Source organism: Myotis lucifugus, unplaced genomic scaffold (assembly GCF_000147115.1).
Source record: "Myotis lucifugus unplaced genomic scaffold, Myoluc2.0 scaffold_1, whole genome shotgun sequence".
NCBI lineage: Eukaryota > Metazoa > Chordata > Mammalia > Chiroptera > Vespertilionidae > Myotis > Myotis lucifugus.
The window spans coordinates 14249659-14272538 of record NW_005871049.1 but is presented as its reverse complement, the minus strand read 5'-3'; the positions used below and the strand labels follow the sequence as shown (position 1 = coordinate 14272538).

At 39.0% G+C, this 22880-nt stretch overlaps 1 protein-coding gene across 1 annotated transcript in view; it reads left to right on the top strand.

Annotated features, from left to right (window-relative positions):
- Positions 1–229: 229 nt before the first annotated feature.
- Positions 230–22880, top strand: part of INPP4B (inositol polyphosphate-4-phosphatase type II B) — a 496781-nt gene continuing 474130 nt past the window's right edge. The window contains exon 1 of the mRNA XM_023754658.1: positions 230–278. The gene's annotated coding sequence lies outside the window, so the exon portion shown is untranslated. The remainder of the gene's footprint in view (positions 279–22880) is intronic.

The following is a 22880-nucleotide window of genomic DNA, read 5'->3' as shown; positions in this document are numbered from 1 at the left end:
CCACAAGGGTCACCTTCCATCTGTCTACTGATGCTCTTCCTCCAAATACAATCAAAGTGATTGGTCCAGTCTTGCATTCTGCGCTGTATTTGGAGAGAGTGTTTTGGTGCAATCCATCACTCAGTGTGCCTGAGGACTCAGAACACACTTAGGTGACCATGACTCTTGTGTTATATTTCACAGCATTACAGATCCAGCCTTCATCCCTCTTCTATATCATCTTGACTCATAAACATCTTGTAGACTTCAGCTGTCTTGCTAGTCCCTCTGGACCCATGGTTAGTTGTTTCGACATTTCCATTTTCTTGCTAATCTCTATTACCCCATTGTCAGCTTTCTTTACTATCAGGCAACCAAGCTTTGTTGCAGAAAGCCATGAAAATTTTGGGGCCAAATCTTTTTCATTATTTTTAAATACTTAATTAGTCACTCGCCCCAAGAGTAGATGACTTACTCAACTTTACTGAGAACACATATTTCCCTTGCTTTAATGAGTTCATAGTCCCTTATGGCTTTTCTGACCAAGTTTGACTTCTTAGCTTCATATTCAAAACCCTCCATGCTCTGGCCCCAACCTCTGTGCTCTTGTGTATATATCCAAAGGTCTCCAGTGTCTTAAGTTTCCTGAGGAGCTCTTGTTCTTAGGTAGATTCTGATCATCATCCATGGTAGGAGGTGGGAGGGTGGGAATGGAGAGGATGGCTCTGACTCTCTGGGTGTTGCATAATAAAGAAACCCTCAGAGATCTAGGGTGTCTCTTGAGAATCTTTCTTTTTTTTTTTAATATATTTTATTGATTTTTTACAGAGAGGAAGGGAGAGAGATAGAGAGTTAGAAACATCGATGAGAGAGAAACATCGATCAGCTGCCTCCTGCACATCTCCTCCTGGGGATGTGCCTGCAACCCAAGTACATGCCCTTGACCGGAATCGAACCTGGGGCCTTTCAGTCCGCAGGCCGACGCTCTATCCACTGAGCCAAACCGGTTTCGGCGAGAATCTTTCTTGAAGAATAATGATTCTCTGGGTTCTAATATGCTCCTAGGAGAACAGCTAGTTCCTCTTTGTTCTTGTCAAAATAAGATGGTTATGTTCACAGGGTGGGGTCCAGTGTCATCAGAGCCCCAAATAAGGTATTTCTTTTTTGTTTGAAAGTAACCATAAAATCAACAGCTTCTTTGATGTCAGCCCAGTATGATGCTGTGCCAGCTATTTTCTGACAGTTGCCTTGAATTTTTCATTACTGTGGAAAGCAAGAAATGACCTCTGAGGGTCTCACTATCTGTTTGATGTATGTGTTCATTCATACACCTTTCAACAACCGTTTTAAAAGGGTCAGAAAAGAAACACAATGATTTTGGTAAGAAAAGAGCTGTTATTGTTGTTTTTGGTTTATTTCTAAGTGTTTACTTAAATGTACAGATTAAATGCGGTTTATATTTTGGATGTAAATTATATGTAGTATTGCATACACATACGTAATTTTGTCTGAGACATTCAAAAGGAAGAGAAAATGTCTTGAGAATGTGCTAATCCTTTTTTTTTTAGGAAAGAAAAATGTATGCTCTCATAAATTAAGTAACAAAATTAGCATTTTGTCATAACTTTTTGAACTTGAAATAAAACATCTTAAAAGTGGATATACTCAAAGAATTTTAAACAGCAGATTATAGCTTTTAAGGAGCTGTCAATGAATATATTTAATCATTAATTTCCTCCAGAAATTTGTTTCCTTCTTGTAAGAGCTGGAATAATTTTATCTGTCTTGACTATTTACTTTACTTTTTCTTGCTGATTTCCCCCACTCCTCCCTGCATTTTGAATGCTTCTTTTATTAAACAAAATTCATTATTGTCTCTGGAAAGTTTTCAGGCTACAGAGAGGAATAAGCATAACAATTGAACCTTAGTTACTAGTAGTAATAAAACTGACCTGGCACCACGTTTACTCTGATGGTTAGCTAGCACTTTGATTCCAGGTTCCTAGTTTCCTATTTCCTCATGACAGTCTTTATTCCTTCTTTAAAGATGCAACCGGTTCAAGTTGACTATGGTTTGAGTTCCTCCTTAAAATGTGATGTTATGTTGCATTGCATTTCTGAAGCTCAGTTTCCCTTCTCAATCACATGCCAATTTCTCTGGTGCAACTCTTCCATCTGTGTTGGCCAGGGCAATATCTTGGTGCTTTGTAATGTATTCTATTGTTTGTTGCTTGGTGTTACATCTTGTTATTGAGGGTTAAATAAAAAAAAGAGGGAGTTCATTAATATATATTGAGGGATAGTTCTCTTAAACCTATCATTTTTATTTCATAAGTAAAATATATTAGTAAGTTTCATAAAATTATAAAAGACTTCCATCAGCACTGACAAATTAATATATTTGGAAAGAGACTTAGAATATGTTTAGTTACAAGCTTTTAACCAAAATTCACAGTATTTATGCAAGTTTCTATTAAGAGTGTAGTTGCAAGCAGGTAGAAATTCATGCCTAGAGAATTTGAATGACTTTTCCAAGAGGACACATCTAGAGGCAAGCGCTCTGATGTTCTTTCCTCTGGCTCACCCTCTTCAGATGTATGATCCTCCCCCACCCGCTACCATATACACTGCATTCTACTTCAGTGATTAAAGAGAACATCTTGTTCTCCCTCTCTTAGAACAGTGTGCTGCAGTGGATTAGATCTAGGCTAACCAGGCAAGGAAAATGATGGAAAAATTTGGGCTGGCTCACTGCAAAGTGTTTCTGTAGGATTGCTTTACTCCTGGAAAGGTGCCATAAGCCAGCTTTAACCAGAGGAGGGTTAGCGCAGGTCAGCTATTTTTAATTCTTGAATAAATCCACCTCATAGGATTATTGTGTCTCTCAGACTTACACTGAGATTTTAAATCACTAAGATGATCTATATGTTCTCAAGGCTCTTCTGTACTTTAACAAACTGTGTGTATGTGTTTGAGGGTGGGTGGATGGGGAGGAGATAGTTGGAGAACTGAGGTGCGTGTGGTCATGGATTTATTTTGCTCAACTCTAATAGCAACCAGAGTGTTTTCAGGAGCCCATGGGCTCTAAATGCTCACAGGGGGGGTGCAGAATGAGGTCCGGGGCACCTAACACAGATATATAGAATGCATCAGAACAAACAAATGAAAAAAGTGTGGATGTGCATGTGTGCACTTAGCATATTGTTATGTGTCTCATGTTCTGCATGAGACACATAAAGGCATTAACCCCTAAACTGTGGGCTCACGTTTTGTAACCCATTTTTATTTAAAATTCCCTTGTGTCAAGGTTTCACATTGAATCTTGACGATCAGAAATGGTCATTTTTGGCTAGCAGGCTGGATTTGGCCAGCTTCCATGTCTACACAGTTGGCCTTGTGTTCTCAAAGGTTTTGAAATGGTTTATGTTCCACCCTTGGCTAAGACTCTTATTATCTCTCAACTGTCCCTATAGTGTGACTGATTCATATTTGAAAGGACAAAAGGTCAGAGCTACCCCAATATTCTATTGTAACAGGGAATCCATAACGCAATTCGCTTAATATAATATCTGACAAAGCAGGCTGTGTAATCTTTCTACCTCTGCCAGTGTGTGAAAAACAGAAAATAACAAATATCACACGTGCTTGGTGAGCTTGACATGACTTTCAAGTGAATTTTCCTAATATGGAATGGGCTCTAAAAATCTGTCACAGCGATGATTACTATGAGATGCACTATGAACATTTTTTAAAATATAAAATTAATTGAAAATAGGTAACATGGAAATATTGTTATAAATGCTAAAATGTCACATTTCTCCATCTTGCCCACATTCCATCATGATGTTTTTATTTGTAGAGACTTTCATGGTAAGCATTTAAAATTAGTCATATGAGCCTGGCTGGTGTGGCTCAGTGGTTGAGCATTGATCTATCCACCAGGAGGTCAGGGTTTGATTCCTGGTCAGGACACATGCCCTGGTTGTAGGCTCATTCCCCAGTAGGGCACATGTAAGAGGCAGCCAGTCGATGTTTCTCTCTCATAGATGTTTCTATCTCTTCCTCTCCCTCTCTCTCTAAAATCAATACAGATATATTAAAATAAGTTATGTGATATTATACATTCTTTTTTTCTGTTTTCAAAGTGGAAAACCAATATGCAAAAATATCCACAGGGACCTATGCACAAAACTTCAATCAGGTTTTCAATTTGTGGATAGCCTGAGGATGTCTGCTCCCCTGGCCAGAAGATAAAATGGGGAATGTTGCAGAATACAATGAAAAATGTTTGAGACACTTGGATATTAATTTATCCAATGGGAAAAAAAATTACTTTTTTTATGACCATGTATTCATTCAATAAAAATGTTGTGTTTGTACTGTGTTCTTCAAAAGATACTAGATGCTATATCCTGGCCCAGAAGGAGCTTATAGTCTGTGTCTTTGTATGTGAATGTGTGTATGTGTGTATGCACATACATGTTGCAAGATGGGGGGAGTGCAGATAGACAAGACAGTCGCTTTATGCTGTATTCGGGGTCTGCATAGGGTGCTAGGGCTAGTTTTTCTTTTTTGGGGGACAAACAACCCAACTGTGGGGAGGTTGTTCAGGGAAGAATTCTTGAAGGTATTAATGACCTCTGCAACCTGAAGAATGAAGGCAGTGTAGGCGGGGAAGGGGAATTGTGAGTGGGGAGAGGCGACTGGCAATGGTGTCCCTAGAAGTGGTAGCATCATTGTTGGGCCAAAAGCAAAAGAGAGCATAGTGTGTTCAGGGAACATTTTCTTTCATAAAACACTTATTTTCAATGGATTTTATACTAAATTATTATAAGAGCAGTTGGAATAATTAAAATGATAAGATTCACTTTTACTTTTTACAATGAACAGTTCTTATATATTGGGCTTCTTTACAGCTTTTCCCTTTTTTTTGAGCCGGGCATTGAAAAAATTTTCAGCATAATTTATTGCTCCTTAAGAGTATCTTGGCTCTTCAGCATATTTTCCTCTCTGGAGTTGACTGTGAAAGCTTTTATAAATGTTGACACTAACTTCAAGTATACTGCTGCCAGTTTGTATAAAACAATAACATTTCACAATAATATATGTACTGCTATATTTTTCTACCAAGTTCTCTGATTTTACATTCTTTTCTGTGTGTCTGTTTTGTGAGTTGAAAGACATTTTCTTTGTCTTTTTCACATGTGATATGGCAGAGAAGCTGTTAAAATGATTGATTTATTGATGTTTCTTTATATGATGGCATATTCCAGATTTAATGTGATGACATAAAAATTTCCAGCATTTTCCAGATTTATTTGTTCAGGGAATGTGTTCTCAACTCCATGATACTATGTAATTAATTAGAAATGTAGGTTCTTGGGTATTTATGAACTTCGGTGGTTGAATATTTAGTGACTGCCCTAACATATCACCTTGAGGTACTTGAGCTTGACTTTAATTATTTAAGGTGAATAATAATTCAAAAAATACGACAACAAATATATCTTCTGGTTTTAAGAAAACAGAAAATTTTTCCAAAAATGTTTTTTCTGTTTTTTTTTTCTCCTGCCTTTTGGAAAGCTGAATCAGAAGTCCATGATTTTTCTTGGTTTTGTTTATTTTTGTAGCAGAATCACTTTATGATATAATTTAATAATAATAATAATAATGATGATGATGATGAAACTCTCTATAACATGTAGGCCCAGGTTCTGAGAGAGATACAAATTACTTATGTGATCCTGGGCCGATCAATTAAAATCTTTGTGGCATGTTTTTAAATGTATTATTCATTTATTTAATCAAAAGGTATTAACCATGCATCATGTGCATGATGGTACACTCAATTTTGTGGGGACTTTAGTGGGTGGAATTTTAGAAATTAGTAGAAGAAATTAGACACACACAAAGATTGTTATAATGCAAATACACACACACACACACACACACACACACACACAGCAAAGCAGGAAACGTTACTAATGGTGGGACTTCTCAGGATGGAAAACTTACTTTGAGTCGAGGAGGAAGGGGACTTGAGGAGGAAATAGTTGAACTGGTCCTTGAATAGAATTTGAGTTTAGGAAGATGAGGAGAATAGAAGAAATGGTGTTAAAATTAGAGGAACAGCTTTAAGATAAGGCTTAGAGTCAGGAAACTAGCAGTTCAGTGAAATTGGATTCTAAGTTGAATTAAGGGTACTGATGAAAGGTAAGGTTGGAAATAGAGGTTGGCCTGGCCAGCGTGGCTCCGTGGTTGAGTGTTGACCTATGAACAAGAAGGTCAGGGTTCAATTCCTAGTCAGGGCATGTCATACCCAAGGTTGCGGGCTCAATTCCCAGTGTGGGGCATGCAAGAGGCAGCTGATCAATAATTTTCTCTCATCATTGATGTTTTTACCTCTCCTTCCCTCCCCATTTCTCTCTGAAATAAAATCTACACTAATAAAAGACAAACATGCAAATTGACCGTACCATCACTACACCTTAAGCCACGCCCACCAGCCAATCAGAGCGACTATATGCAAATTAACCCAACCAAGATGGCGGCTGGAAGCCACAGAGCTGGAGCAAAGAGGAGGCTTGGTTGCCCCAATGATGGAGGAAGCCAAGCTTCCCTGCTTGCCGTGTCAGGCTCTGAGCTCCACTCAAAGCAACAAAGTTTCAATTATAGAAGGTAAATAAACCCCAGATACCTGCTTTCAGCCAGCCGTGGCCATGGAGCTGGAGCGAGCAGGAGTGGGTTGCCCCTGGTGATGGAGGAAGCCAAGCTTCCTGGCCGGCTGCTGCCTCCTCTCAAGGCAACAAAGTTTCAATTATAGAAGGTAAATAAATCCCAGAAAAAAAAAAAAAGGAGAGGCTGGGAGCTTCCGTCGCAGCGAGCAGGAGTGGGTTGCCCCTGAAAACGGCCCTCAGCCCCTCACGCTTCCCGGCCGACTGCTGCCTCCTCTCAAGGCAACAAAGTTTCAATTATAGCAGCCTGAAAACAGCCATCAGCAATAAATCCCAGAAAAAAAAAAAGGAGAGGCTGGGAGCTTCCGTCGCTGGAGGGGCTTGGCCAGTCTGAAAACGACCCTCAGCCCCTCACCCAGGCTGACCAGGCACCCCAGTGGGGACCCCCCACCCTAAAGGGGGTGTGGCCAGCCTGCAAACACCCATCAGCCCTTCACCCAGGCTGGCCAGGCACCCCAGCGGGACCCCCCACCCTGATCCGGGACACCCTTCAGGGCAAACCAGCCGGCCCCCTCCCGTGCACCAGGCCTCTATCCCATATAATAAAAGAGTAATATGCAAACTGACCCTAACAGCAGAACGACTGGGAATGACTGGTCACTATGACACACACTGACCACCAGGGGGCAGACGCTCAATGCAGGAGCTGTCCCCTGGTGGTCAGTGCGCTCCCACAGGGGGAGCTCTGCTCAGCCACAAGACAGGCTGATGGCTGCCAGCACAGCGGTGGTGGCGGGAGCCTCTCCCGTCTCCTCAGCAGCACTAAGGAAGTCCGACTGCAGCTTAGGTCTGCTCCCTGCTGGTAAGTGGACATCCCCTGAGGGCTGCCGGGCTGCCAGAGGGATGTTTGACTGCCAGCTTGGGCCCGATCCCCCAGGGAGTGGGCCTAAGCCAGCAGGTGGGCATCCTCCGAGGGGTCCCAGACTGCAAGAGGGCATAGGCCAGGCTGCCCCCCCCCCCCCCGCCGAGTGCACAAATTTTTGTGCACCAGGCCTCTAGTATATATATATTTTAAAAAAAGAAAATAGAGGTTGGTGAAAGATCACAGAAGTTCTTGAATATGAAACAGGGAGTTTACTCATTTTGTAGACCTTGAGAAGTCACTGGTGGTTGTATTAAAAAAAAAAAAAGAGTAGTCTTGGCAAGACTTGGTTTTAAGTTCCATCTCTCCCACTTACTACTTAAATGCTTAAAGTAAGTTAAGAGACCTTCCCCAAAAGTTGGTTTCTCATGTATAAAATAGGACTAAAAATATGATCTTTCTGGGTTGCTGTAAGAATTAGGGGTATTATGTCTTTGTGTGACCAAAAGTTCTACTCTTGCTATAGTCTAATTATCTTTTCTTTCATGGTTAGTATTTTTTAGAATTAAATATTTCTCCAACTGCTTTGCCATTTTATAATCTTTTCATAAATAAATTGTTCATATGGTCTGTAATCTGTTCCATGGTTCTGTTTTTAAACTAACACCTCATTGTCTTAATTGTGGTAGCTTTCAATTGACATCTAGCAGAGTAAGTTCTTTCACTGTTTTTCTTTTTTAACAGTCTTTTTAATATTGATTCTTTCCATTTGCATACATGTGAGAATCAATTTGTCAGATCACACACACAACTGTTTTGAGATTTTTATTGGAATTGCACCAAATCTGCAGATCAATTGAGTCTCAGTCCATGAATATTTACTTAAGTTTTCTTTAATTTTACTTAATGGTTTTTGATAAAGTTCTGTATAAGAGTTTTATACATCTTTTGTTAGATTTATTCCTAGATATTTTACTTTGTGGATTTTATTATAAGTGGACTTTTTAAAAAACATATTCTAGTTGTCTTTAGTCTTGCAAACTTATTAAGCTAACATATTATTTTAAAAATGTTATCTGTAGGTTCATTCAAATTGTGTATATGTTCAATTATTCCATCTAAATAAAAAAAATAGAATTAGGGATAATATATATGAAGTGTCTGACATGTAGTAGTTGTTCACTAAGTGTTAGCAATTGTTATGGATAGAATGAAGGACCTTCAACTGGTGAATTCCAAGTTTGCTTTCTGTGCTGTGTTTCTGTGGTCTTAATGTTGATATATTTGCTCAGAGTACTTATTATAGAACCTTCACATGAAAGGTAACCTCATAGGTGCTCTAATTCACTCCCTGTTGAGGGCAGGTGTCCCCATTGGAGGCTTCTTCATTGTGTTCAGTTATTTGACCACTTGCGAAACTTTCAATTATGAGAAAATTGCTATTTTTTCAAAGCATTTCTTACCTTTGCTGAACCCTATGGCTTGAAAAGTTTTCTTTCTATTAATTGAAAACTGTGGTTTTCCAACTTCATTCATTAGTCCTCTAATCCTTTATTTCAGAGCTATCAAACAATAGTATTGCTTTTGCTCAAATCTTAAATATCTAACAGGCACAAATAATTTCCTTTTATGGATTCCTTCTGAGTACTTTCATTTCTAGATCAAATATTCTTGGGTCTTTCATCTACTAATCATATAATATAATTAAATTACAAGACTCCTCACCCTCTTGGTTAGCTTCCTATGTATGCATTTCAACTTTTAAATGTCTATTTTGAACTGTGGTTCCCAGAACTAAATAAAGTCACATTGATTAGACTTATTTAGAGATGAGTTTAGCAGATCTTGCTTGATCTAGAGTTTAGACCAGCTCATTGGCTTTTGCCTATGGGATTTTACAAAATGCACAAAGCCAGGGCCAACTCCAAAGTATTCTGATTCATTATATTTGCAGTTAAGCTCAGATATTTGCTTTCTTGAAAGAACACAGGTGATTTTAATATCTAGCCGGGGATGAAAATTACCTATCTCTAGATACTATCTTCAAGATCTCATAATGTTTATAGTGGCCACACACACCAGTTGTTTGTGACAAATTTGGGAACAATTGAAGCCACTAGGTCTTTTTAGCCTTTTCCTAAATTTGTACACTGAATTTTCTAGGACCTAAATCTAAGACTACACTTATTCTTATTACATCTCATCTTGGCCATTTCTGGCTATCATTCTATTTGATAGAATCCCATATTATTTTCAACCTCACATGCCTTATTCAGGTAACCTTTAAGGATTCATTCATTCAGGGTAGTCATTCCTGAATGATAAATATAATGAAAGGTTAGATTTAGGTCTGTCCTTTATTTATCACTAGTCTTTTTTGATGACTGTAATGCATTGCTCTCACTTTTCATATTTGACATATTTGTTATTTTGCCTAATGATTTGCCTCACCTTTCCTTTCTAAGTTATAATAATACCTATAGGTTGGAAGCTGAGAGAGAATAGGCCTTAAAATGCTTTAAAACAAGAGCAGAGCCCCCCGGCCTAGCACTGAAGTGATGGACATTGTCTATCTTTTTGCAAGCACCTCATAAAATAATATTGTTGTAGGTTAGTTAGGCTGATTTTGGTTGCAAGTATCAGCAACCCCAACTTAACATGTCTTAAATAATGAGGGGATTCATTATTTTATATAGCAAAAACTCCAGATGTAGGGCAGTCCCAAGGTTAGTTAATCCAACAACAGTGTCATCAAAATCCTACTTTACATTGATCTTTCTACTCTGCCAGCCTCAGCATCTCCTTTCAGGCTGACTTCCCTCAAGGTCTCAAGATGAGTGCTGCAGTTTCATAATAACATGCAGACATGACAACATCCAGGAGCCGATACAGCTTTCTTCTGTATCTCTTTAAAAAATACTCTCATCAGCCTGAGCTACATCACATGTTGTGGCATAAAGCAATCACTGGCAAAGAGAACTGGACATATTCTGATTCACCCCCAGGTCTGGTGCTGGCTCCAGAAATAGGGCCATCTCCCCTGAAGCCAATGAAGGGGTGATGCCTGGTAAAAATTAGGGCTTAATGAGGAGGACCAGAACAAATTTGGGATTTTGTGAGCAAGGAAAAAAATGAGTTTAAGGAGTAATTTCTGGGTGGGCAATTCCTAGCATTCATTATACTACTAAATCAACAGTATTTTCTTTCTTCAGAGTGTAGATACTGCTATAATGCCACTGAAAATGTTATCCAAATAGTGAGATACTGTGAGTAGTGGCTGGTTGCTGAAGATCAAGGAACCATTTTATAGGGCAAAGGTGACAGGACAAACTATTCTGCTGACCACAGGGTAACATTCCATTTCTCTCTAAAGCAAATTAAGTAAAGCCTAATTTTTCATATAATTTCTACATGCCTCCAGATTAATTTTCTGGTCATGCTTGTTGGCTTTATGTACAAGTGCTCGGTCTTGATGAGGAGGGATATTCAGCTCTTAGAAGCAACAGATCCTTTATTTTTTCTTCTCTCTGACAGTCTCACACCAACTCTTTTGAAAAGAGTTAAAATTAAAGCTTTATAGTTGGGAAGTAATAGGGAAAAAAAGGACTACTTGAGATCACTGACAGAAGAAACTATCTGGGAGAGAAAAATATACTGTACTCTTCAAAGAGCTGGATAATTAAACACAAAAATTTGTTTGAAAAAGTTCATAAAATGTCAATGTAATATTATTTCTAATTGATCCCAGTGAAGTCTAGAGTCAGGAAACTGAGAGAAATTGGTATGGGCAAAATATAGTCTGAGGAATTCATACCCCATGAATTACTCAATGCCTTTCAGAAGGAAAACATGAGTCTCTGGCTATTACTTGATTTCAATGCTAACTTGAAGGAAAGAGGAACAGATTGCATGGAGGGACCTGGAGAATATTATACTAAGCAAAATAAACCAGTCAGAGAAAGATAAATATCACATGATTTCACTCATATGTGGAATCTAATGAACAAAATAAACTGATTAACAAAATAGATGTAGAGACATAGAAGCATGGAACAGACTGTTGAATCTCAGAGGGAAGGCCAGGGTGGATGGGCGGGAAATCAACCAAAGAACTTATATGCATACTAGAGGCCCGGTGCATGGATTCATGCACCAGTGGGGTCCCTCGGCCTGGCCTGCAGGGTTTGGGCCGAAACCAGCTCTCCAACATCCCCAGAGAGGTCCCGGATTGCGAAAGTGCACAGGCCAGGACGAGGGACCCCACTGGTGCATGAATCCATGCACTGGGCCTCTAATATGTGTATAAGATTTTTGATTAATTTTCTTTCCACTCTCCCCCTCCCCTCTTCTCTCTGAGATTCATCAGTCTGTTCCATGTTTCCACTCCTGCGTTGAGCATCTTCCCCCTGGTGGCCAGTGCACGTCATAGCTATCGGCCGGTTGGTCAGCCACCCCTTAGGCTTTTATGTATATAGATATGCATAACCCATGGACACAGACAATAGGGTGGTGAAGGCCTGGGGTGGGGGGTAGGGTCGGCTCCAAAAGGTCAATGGGGGAAAAAAAGGGGCATATGTAATACTTTCAACAATAAAGATTTAAAAAAGACGAACAGATTTATGAGAGCATATAGAATAGCAATGTGTGTCATTCACTGAAGAAAATGAAATCAGGAACAAGAATAAGAGTTCCTACTCATTGTGACATATGTATGTGTCCAGAATTTACCTGCATTTTTTCATTTAACATTTGCAAACCCTTTGAGGCAGTTACAATGGAGGCAGGTATAATCATGAGGAATTATATAATTTGAAATTGTAATGTGTCAGGCAAATAGAAGACCTTGCTAGTCTTTTTTTTTTTTTTTTTTTTTGCACACATGTCAGTCTATTGTTGGGTATACTGGTTCATCTCAATTCTAAGGTGAGTGTATGTACAAAAGCCCACTCATGGGTCAGAATTGAACAATGTGAGAATTATTAAGCAATGCTATCAGATACATCTTCTCAAAGCCTCATTGTATTTAATAAATTCAGTAAAGCAGAAAAGAGTTACAAAATCAAATTCAGCAGCCGTTCACCTTGAGACTGAATTCTTTCATTTTGCAGATATACAGATATTTTTAAGTTGATAAAATATAGTTATATGTACATCTTCAATATGTAATAGAATTCCCCTGAATCACTTCAATAGCTTTGAAGTTAAAAACTTTTTTTTTTGGTTTTAAAAAAGGTTACATCTTGCTGATTAGCATGAAACCGAATTTAAAATACTACTTCAATAATTTTTAAATCTAGATATAGAATAACTTAAAAAAGATACAATCTGATAATAAATATTGGTGTGGACAGAAAGGGGATGTAGAAGGAAAGAAAACACAGGTCTGTACCTCAAAGTGCACTTGGCTTATTCACATACAAAGGCACTGTTTGGGTTCCAAGCAATTATTTTTACTGCTTGTCAGCACTCAGGGTCACCATTGCTTCAGTCCAAATAAAGAAGCTCGTTAGTAAAAGATGTCCTAGAGAACAGCATGACTCATTTACTTGAGAAATCGAAGGCAAAAGAAACCCCTAGCTAATAATATTTTGGAGTTATTTTTGAGAAGAGATGAGATGCAGAGAAATTACTAAAAGTATAAAGGGCAATTCTGAATGAAAAATTCATTCCAGATCAGCTAGTTTGGAAATGAGCACAGTTTTCACGTATGCCATTAAATATGACCTTACTTGGAATCGTACTGATATTATTCTTATATTTCAATTGCTGAAGGTGGAAATCAGTCCCCGAGGTAATGCCTTCTAGTGTTTTCTTAGGAACCAGTAAAACCTGAACTGAGCACTTGTGACAAAAAGGAAGAAAGGCAAGGACAGAGGAGAATTATTTGGGACTTCAGGCAGGTGGTAAAGCCATCTTCAGAGTTTTCCATTAACATTCTGCACAGTAAGCATCCTAGGTCTTTTTTTTTTTTTTGGTAGCAATGTGCACAAACAGAAAATAATACCGATAAAGTTCATAAATATTTTCTGTGTCATAGACATATTGACATAAAGCTCATCTCTTTTCTCTCCTGGGGGAAACAATTTATTGAAAAAATGTCTTATTTCCTCCCTGAGAGGCATATTCTGCTATAGATGAGCTTTCAACAGTAAAATTCATCCTGAAAACAAATTTGTGAAGGATTTCAGGTTTTCTCTCTCTGAAAAGACATATACTCCCAAGAGATCACAGCAAGCCTCAAATATAGTCAAAGGAGACCGGGAGAGAAGGAATCCATATGCAAATTTGTCTTGAGGGGTTCTCCTGGGCTGACCTGCTCTTTGTCATACCAGCTGGACAGGGTGATAATCAGCAGGTTGACAACAAATCAATTTTGGCTTCACTCTGAAGTGGGTGCCAAAGCCGGAGCATAAGTAACCTGATGACCTCAAGTAACTCTGGATACACCTACGTATTTGATGACAGTGAGAATGACAAAGGCATGTGCATCATCATGGTTGCCCCCAATGTACAGCTAAAAGTTTAACCTTGAAGAAAGTAAGGATTTGAAGTAAAAATTTATGTCATTTTTATAAAGCGCGATATAAACTGTTGTTAGGCCAACTCTGATTGTTTTAAGTGTGGTTGCTGAGAGTGGTTCGTAACCATCAGACCTCAGTAAAATGTTTATTCTGACTAAAAGTCCTGATTTAGACATTTATTCTAGGTCTGTCAGAATACAGGCTCAGAGTTCTCTTCCTCACAGAGCCCTGCCAGGAATCCTTACTGTCTTCCAAACACATCTGTAGACCTGCGCTCAGAGCCTGGCTCAAGGGCATAGGTACTCCGGAAGCGCTTCCCGGTGGCTGGATTCTAATAACTACCCATCCCACATGCTGTCCCTTCCCATCTTCATCAGGAGAAAGGAAAACTTGCTTTTCTTCAAAGACCTCTCAGCACGTGCAGGACAATAAAGAAGACACCTCGGGGTGGGTGGGGGAGGGGGGCGGGGGGGGACTTTGTTGGGGAATTTATTGGAGGTAGAGTCACTGCTAACCTACAGTATGATGTTATCTGAAGAATTAGGAGGGTCTGGGGGACTCCTGTGCACCTCTTGCCGCCTGACAGCTGTATTCTTTGACTCCTCCAAGGGCAGGAGAAGGGCTCATTAAGTCCAGAATTTCCCCAGCGAGTTGCTTAAAAACCCGACAGTAAAGCTGCCGAGGGCAAAGCCTCCCGCACCGCCAGCAGCCAGCAGGGTGCTCACTTCTGACACCTGAAAGGGGAGAGTCCAAGACTCAGGGCCAGGATGTGGGCAGCAACCTGGCTGTGATTCTTGAATGAAAACAGTTGCAGCCGGACAAGACCTACAGATGGGGAAACTGAGGACACACGTGGGTGTGGACTCTCTGCAAGTGAGATTTCATGCCGACCTTGGGAGATTACCAGGCCGCCTCCTCCAGGATCAGATTGTGGTTGCCCAGGCCCGTATCACCCCTGTCTGCAAGGCAGCTTGGGCTCCCTAAATATCTGCTCTCCACATAGAACAATGCAATTTTCTCTTTCAGCTGCATCTGATGTGATTCACTGATCTTTACCTTGTGTGGTTGGCTTTCATCCTACAGCTCTGAAAAATGTCTATTTTCCTAAGCAGGTCTTACAAGAAATCTCAACTTAGATGTTGGTAGGCTTGTGGTGTCTGTGTTTTAGTCTTATATGTTATAAGGCAGGCCCCCAGATAGGAATAAAACAGAATTCTACATCCTAAAAACATCAAGTGGTTTCAAATGGAATTTCTTTTTTAAGCAGATTTGTTTTAGTTCTGGCTGCTGTAACAAAATACCATCAACTGGATAAACAACAGACATTTATTTCCCACAGTTCTGTAGGCTCTAAGTCTGAGATCGGGATGCCAGCGTAGTTGGGTTCTGGTGAGGACCCTCTTTTAGGTGTCAGACTGGCGACTTCTCATTGTGCCTTCATATGGCAGGAGCGTGAGTGAGCTCTCTGGCCTCTTCTTTTTTTTTTTTTTTTTCACCTTCATAAAGTGACCGTTTATTTTTATTTATTTTTTTAATCCCCACCCGAGGATATGTTTTTCTTGATTTTAGAGAGAGGAAGAGAGAAATAGGGAGGGAGAAACATTGATATGCTGCTTCTCATATGTGCCCCCCACCAGGATTGATCCTGCAGCCTAGGTATATGCCCTGACCAGGAGTCGAACCTGCAGCTTTTTGGTGTACTGGATGACACTCCAACCAACGAGCCACTAAGCCAAGACTTTTAACTTACATACTTAATTTTTGGGATTTGTGTGGTTATTAGAACTAGGCATAATTAAGACAACATAACCAATCTTGTGGCCTCTTCTTATAAGGACACTAATCCCATTCATTAGGGCTCCACCATCATGACCTTATCACCTCCCATTGTTCTTGCCTCCTAATACCATCACATTGGGGATTAGATTTCAACACATGAATTTTGGAGGGACACAGACTTTGAGTCCATAACAGGATGTGTACAAAATATGCTATACTTTGGGGACAGTGAAATAAATAACTTCCCAAGTACACGGGGAAATATTCAAGTGGAAACACGAGGAATAGAAAACATGCAGAATGAAGCAGCACCCAGATCAGGAATGAGACAGTCTGAATTTCTAACTAATTGTCTCTTTGAACAGTGCACCCAGACCTCCAGGCCTCAGGAACAGTTTTGTAGGAGGTTATGCATTCTCCCCGAAAGATACTGTTAATGACTTTTAACCATCAGAGTCAAACATGGAAAAAGTGCTGAGACCATAATAGCTGTCATCCTTAACTGCTGATCACTGATTCGCACCTCCCAGCTGACTTCAAGAGAGTTCTCTTTCTTCCCAGCTGCATACACTGCAGGCAGAAGCCATGGGCTTAGAAGAGGGCCTTGCCAATGGGGCAGGAGAGTGAATCAGAATCCTGGGGTTAGAAGTATCTCGGGGAGGCCTTTGAGGAAGGTGAATTTATAAAGTACTGGGAGTGCTACTGCTTCATGAAGATTTTCGTGGAATTGCGTGAAAGGAGAGGGGGGATGGAAGGTATATATTGGGAAACACTTTGTTACTTCTATGAAACACATCTTGTTTTCATACTTACACCCATTTTTCATTGCAGCTCTTCGGCATTTTTCTCTGTAGCTTCCACGGTATACTTGAGGGCCATCGTCATTATTGGGCTTATTTGTTGACTCTGATACCTCCATTCCTTTGGCTCTTTTGAAAAACAAACACTTCCATTTTTGCTCCTTTACTTACTTATACTATTCCTGTATCTCACGTTTAACACTGAGGAATGAAACTACCCCACAAAGTTCTGATTATATAGCATATGCTGGCCCCTTTGGCTCACAGTTCTTTTTTATATTTCTCAACATTGTGTTATTGTAACAGTTGTACTCCAATATGGCGCGTGTCTGCAGAATCTCTAGCCCTTTCTACGATGTTTGTATTTAGTTCCTTTGCATCCTGTATGAATTCCTGACTCTTTGGTTTTTAAAAAACTTTTTCTCATTAAGTCTCTCGTCTGTTTTACATTCTATCTCTGTTTCCAGGCTCTCCTGCGTGTTTCACATTAAATGACCTAAAAGACAATGGTATAGGTCCTAAACCTCCCCCCCCTCAGAAACTTCTGATGCTTTCTATGACCTATAGAGCTACTGTTTAAATTCCTCAACTTGGCATCCATGCTCATCATCTGACTAATAATTCTCCTTATTCACTGCTTCCCCTAAAAGACCCCAGCAATCTGCTCAGACCTATCTCCCCGGGGCCCCTCATAAACGGAACCCTCAGCCTGGCTGCTGTGTCTCTGCTGCTCTCACCACCTGCTCTCAGCCCTCTTCCCATTGCTTCCCAGTGATCTACACCCGCCCATGCGTTATGTACCCCCTTCTTGGTGAGACCTCCTCTGGCTCTCCTCAGAGGCATATACTGTCATGTGCTGTATGAGACTCCTGCCTCCCCTAACTGCCCTGCAGAGCCATGCCATTTGGGAAGTATCATGAAATGGTGCAGAACAGGATGTTTGTCTTTTTTTTCTCTCTTCCATTTTCATGTTGAATTGTATCCTTTTTATAAAAATAGGACTCTTGTTTTGTCAAGGGCAATAGAAATGAGTTTCAATTTTCTTGAGTGGTGCAATCATGAGTGACTAATTTTCTTTTCTACATACATTTGTGTTTTCCAAAAATATTGCAGTTAGCATTTTTATAATAGTAACAACAAGTCCTTATTATGTGGCAACAAACATATAGAGTAGGTATTCCTATCCCCATTATTCATGTCAGGTAATTTATTTCAACCCTTCCGAAGTCTGTCTGAGTCCAAAGCCAAAACTCTTAACCATTATTGTCCTTTTAATTATCAGGGGGAAAAAAAGGAACTTTATTTTCTTACATTTTTGAGAGTATTAGTAATCCCTCTCGTATGTATCAATTACACAATGATATATTTGTTATTCCTTATTTCAGGGTTCAGCAGGTTATATTTTGGCCACACCAATATTATCCCCATGTCATTCTCACGTGACTAACATGCTGTATATGGGGTCTTTCGCTTCCACTTGAATCTGTGAGTAGGGGCTTGTGACTCTTCAACTAGTACACTATCTATATAATAAAAACACAGGGGTCGTAACACTGTAATGACCAAAGACTGGTCACCAGGAAGGACTTGACGCTGCGTCCCACAGTGCGCTGGGACTGGGTCTCGTGTGATTTCACGCGCTGGGCTGCTAGTGTATGATGAAAGTGATATTCTATCATACATAGCCTACCACTTGCTGGGTCATCAGGCCTGGTTCTCTCTCTCTCTCTCTCTCTCCCTCTCTCCCTCTCCCTCTCCCTCTCCCTCTCCCTCTCCCTCTCCCTCTCCCTCTCCCTCTCCCTCTCCCCTTGCCCCTCTTGGAACCTAGTCACAGTGGATACACACTATTAATGAAGAGCGAGAGGGACTAGAGCAGAGTAGACAACATTTTGAAGTAAACTGTAGAATTTCATGTAAAGAAAAAACATTTATTTTGAGGAAATGAAAATAATTTTTTTAAAAAGCAGACATGAGAAAAGCTGGGTCAAGAAAGGGATAGAGGGCCCTAACTGGTTTGGCTCAGTGGATAGAGCATCGGCCTGCAGACTGAAAGATCCCAGGTTCGATTCTGGTCTGGGGCATGTACCTTGGTTGTGGGCACATCTCCAGTGGGAGGTGTGCAGGAGGCAGCTGGTCGATGTTTCTCTCTCATCGATGTTTCTAACTCTCTATCCCTCTCCCTTCCTCTCTGTAAAAAATCAATAAAATATTTTTTTTTTTAAAAGAAAGAGATAGAGGGTACTCTTTAAGACATGTTTTTATAGGTGGCAAACAAATACAATTTGGTTGTAGCATCATGACAAATAATGAGAAAGATGTATTGTTTCTGATACTTGGAACTTAAAAAATATTATATACCATCAACTTGATAAATGACAGCATCCTTATCATTCCTCATTCATAGGGCAGTTGAGTTATTTCTGAATACTATTTTTGTTTGTTTTAATATGTTTTTATTGACTTTAGAAAGAGAGAGAGAGGAAAGGAGAGGGAGAGAGAGAGGGCAACATCAATGAGAGAGAAACATCAACCAGCTGCCTCCTGCACATCCCCTACAGGGAATCCAGCCCACAATCTGGGCATGTGCCCTGACTGGGAATCCAACCTGCCACATGGTGCATGAGACAACGTACAATCAGCTGAGCCACACCGACCAGGGCTGTTTCGGAATACTTTTAATTGTCATGTTGTACACATTATATACAGTCTGATGTGATTTCTTTTTTTGTATTTATTCATCTGTATAGTATTAACTCACTGCTTTGACACTTATCTGGCGAAATCTAAGTATTGGTCACGTATAAATTCCCTAAATATTTTGCAAAATATTTTTTCTATGTATTGGCATTCCATTTGTTATAGTTTTATATTTATTTTATTATAGTTTAACATGCAATTTTAACATGTATTTAATTAATCTCTCTTTTGTCTAATGATTTTTCTTCATCTTTGCAATAATTAAAAGATTTATCTCATCCTCAGATGAGAAGAAAAACTTTTACATTAAAATTGCTTTAAATTATTTTATCTTTTTGAAATGTAGAGCCATGAAGTTGTGAATTATGGATTTATATAATTCTTTTCCACACTGACATTTTCATGAATAACTATCATTATTAATAACAGTTCTTTCATCTATTATTGTGTTACTGTATTTTGGCATTTATTAAGGTCTTATAATAATTTCATTTATTTTCTTGACTGGCTTTTCTATTTTATTAATTTATTTTTCTGTTAGTTACTTTATGGTTTCAGTAATTTTCACTTTATAACATAAGTTATTATCTCATAAGATAAGAGTGAGCCCAAAAGCCATGGGGTAGAACCATGGTTTATGTATGTCTAGAAGATAGATTTTCTTTTTCTCTATTTCAAGCTAAGGATGTAGTAGATAATTTCCCCTTGTTACTTGTCCTTGATAGAAGGCATTTAAAAAAATTGCACACTTCTTTTGGCTTCTGTATGTTCTTATTTCTAAGCTCCCATTTTTCTCAAACCTAAAGTATTTACTTTAGGTTTACTAATAGCTGTTTACTATTAGGCTATTAAAATTCCAGGCTCTAAGATCCCTGTATTAGTAAACACCACTTATATTAGTAAATGCTTTACAATGCATTTTAAAGTATATTGTTGTATTTTATTAAGCATTTCTAGATGTTTTGAAGCTGAGGGCTTTTTAGATTTACTAGTGTCTAAGCAGAAATTCCCTGATTGAGCACCGTACAGTTTTTATTTTGTCCCCTTTTCCTGTCATACTTTGGTAGTGAACTATGGAGTCATTCAACTATAATTTTTATTTTCTAAGATTTTTTAATGTTTCTTCATTTAGGTACTGTGTGGGTTTTCTGTGCTTGTGTACTTTTAGTGTTGTGAAAATATTTTTCTGCTGTGTCAGTTTTGTTTTTTATATCTTCCACCAAAATTCTTGGTTCCTAGAATGGGGGATAATAAGGAAGAGTTAATTCAGTTAAAAAATGTTAGTTAATTTTCAAATTTTTGGACTAAGTTTTACTTGTTCTAACGCATGTAGGCACAGAAACCACCTAGTAATAGAATATGGTTGGCTGACTAATCAGATATCCTTATCCCATGGAGGTGTGTGTGTGTGGGGGGGGAGGGGGTGGGGAGGGAGTAAAGTATAAGATAGAATAGGAGTACAAAACTCCTCTCTTTCTTGGGCCAAGCCAGAAGTGTTGCAAAAATGGGTAAAGGGTTCTTCATGTCTCTGTTAGGTAGTTATTTTAAAGATGAAAAGCAATAATATATAGAAAAGAGTTATCATTGTAATTAGCTTGAACAAGAGGGTCCATAAAATGTTCCACATCATTTTTTCAAATATAATGTGTTAGCTCAGTGACATTATGAATATTTAAAAAAAAACACCATTTTTTTTCTTTCAACACTTCTAATCAATGGTCTAATTGCTTATTTAAGCCTTTTATAGTGATATTAAAATTTCTCTATTATTAATGTTTTCTGGATTGCTAATATCCCTCTTTCTGTTTTTGTTAGTGCAGTTTTATCTTTTGTGGTAGTGGTATACCGATGTCCTATTGGCAATTTTTTTGACATTTTAGTTTAATTTACTTTAGTATACATTTCTAAAAGATAAGCTTGTTTATCTTACATAACCATAGTATCATTATTGCACCTTTAACAAAATTAATCCCTTTTTATTATCTAATACCCAGACCATACTCATATATTCTTTATTTTTCTATTGGCAAAATTTTAAGTGATATTCCTTGATATTATATGCTCAAGTAAATTAACCTCATTTCCCTTTCATTGTTGGATATCCATTCAAGAACCAATGCAAGAAGATAAGGTATAAACAAATTTTATCTCTATATATTTAAGATATTGGTACTGGTACTTCATTAAAACAGTAAAAACTACTTACCAGCCCAGAATTTTCTCTTACATTTTTCAGATCAGTTTTCTTTTTCATTAAAAAAATTTTTTTGGAAGCTTATTGTGATGGTTTTCAACATGGATATTTATCTTTGTTTGAGGGTTTCATTAATTATTATGTTTGGTTTTTGTTGTTGTTGATAGCAGTTGTTTTAGCCAGAAGCAAAATCCTGTATTATACTAAAAGATTTTTCTGGAACCTTTTCAGGTCAACTTATATAAAAAGCCAGAAAACCCTAGGGCAACTTATAAGTGAATACCTGAGAACTAAGAAATCTGAGAAGAATTCACAAAGGAAATGAGATCAGCATTTTGACATAATGTAGCATAAAGTCTCCCAGGATTTTGATAAATCAGTAGCTACTCCACTACTGATCTCTTAACTTAGGAACTCCCATAGACATTTACAAGGCTACACACCAGAGCTAAAGCATGGCAGCTCTGCCTTTTTCCAGTTGGTGGTATTTGTAGTCACTTGTGGAGGATACAGCAACATGCAAACAAATAGTTTTTCACACAGCCCTGGAGGAGATCTTCAGTTTTAAGTCCTCAGTGGTTAATTCAGTAAAATTCAGTAATGCTGCAGGCAGTAAAGCTGATAGAGATAGTGAGACACTCAATAACAATTTTAAAAGACTAAAACACTTAGTGGTAAAATTGATAAGGATATCTTTCAGGCAACCTGGGAAAATAAAGTAGCTGAAGTAAGGATTAAGAAAGCCTTTCATTTAGAGGAATATATCATTAATGCAGGTTTCTTAAACTTTAATATGCCCACAGATCACCTGAGATACTTGTTAAAATAAAGATGCTGACTCTGTTGGCCTAGGGTGGTGCCTGCAATTCTGTGTTTCTAACAAGCCTTCCAGGTAATGGTGACGCCACTGGCTTATGCGCCACCCTTTGAGAATAAAGCATCTAGACTCCGACTTTGGCAACAGGAGATAGAAGATGAGAAAATGCCCAATCCTATATAATAAAAGTCTAATATGCTAAGTGTCCGGTTGACTGGTTAGCCGTTCAACCAATCAAAGCATAATATGCTAATGATATGCTAAGGCCACTCAACTGCTCGCTATGATGTGCACTGACCACCAGGGGGCAGACAGTTGACCGGTCAACCAGTCACTATGACATGCACAGACCACCAGAGGGCAGAACTCTGACCTGTAGGTTAGCTTGCTGCTGGGGTCCAGCCGATCGATCCCTCCCTGGCTGGCCAACCTCTTGCATCCCTCCTTGGCCCCGATTGTGTACCTGTGGGGTTCCTTGGCCTGGCCTGTGCCCTCTCGCAATCTGGGACCTCTCGGGGGATGTTGGAGAGCTGGTTTTGGCCTGATCCTGCAGGCCA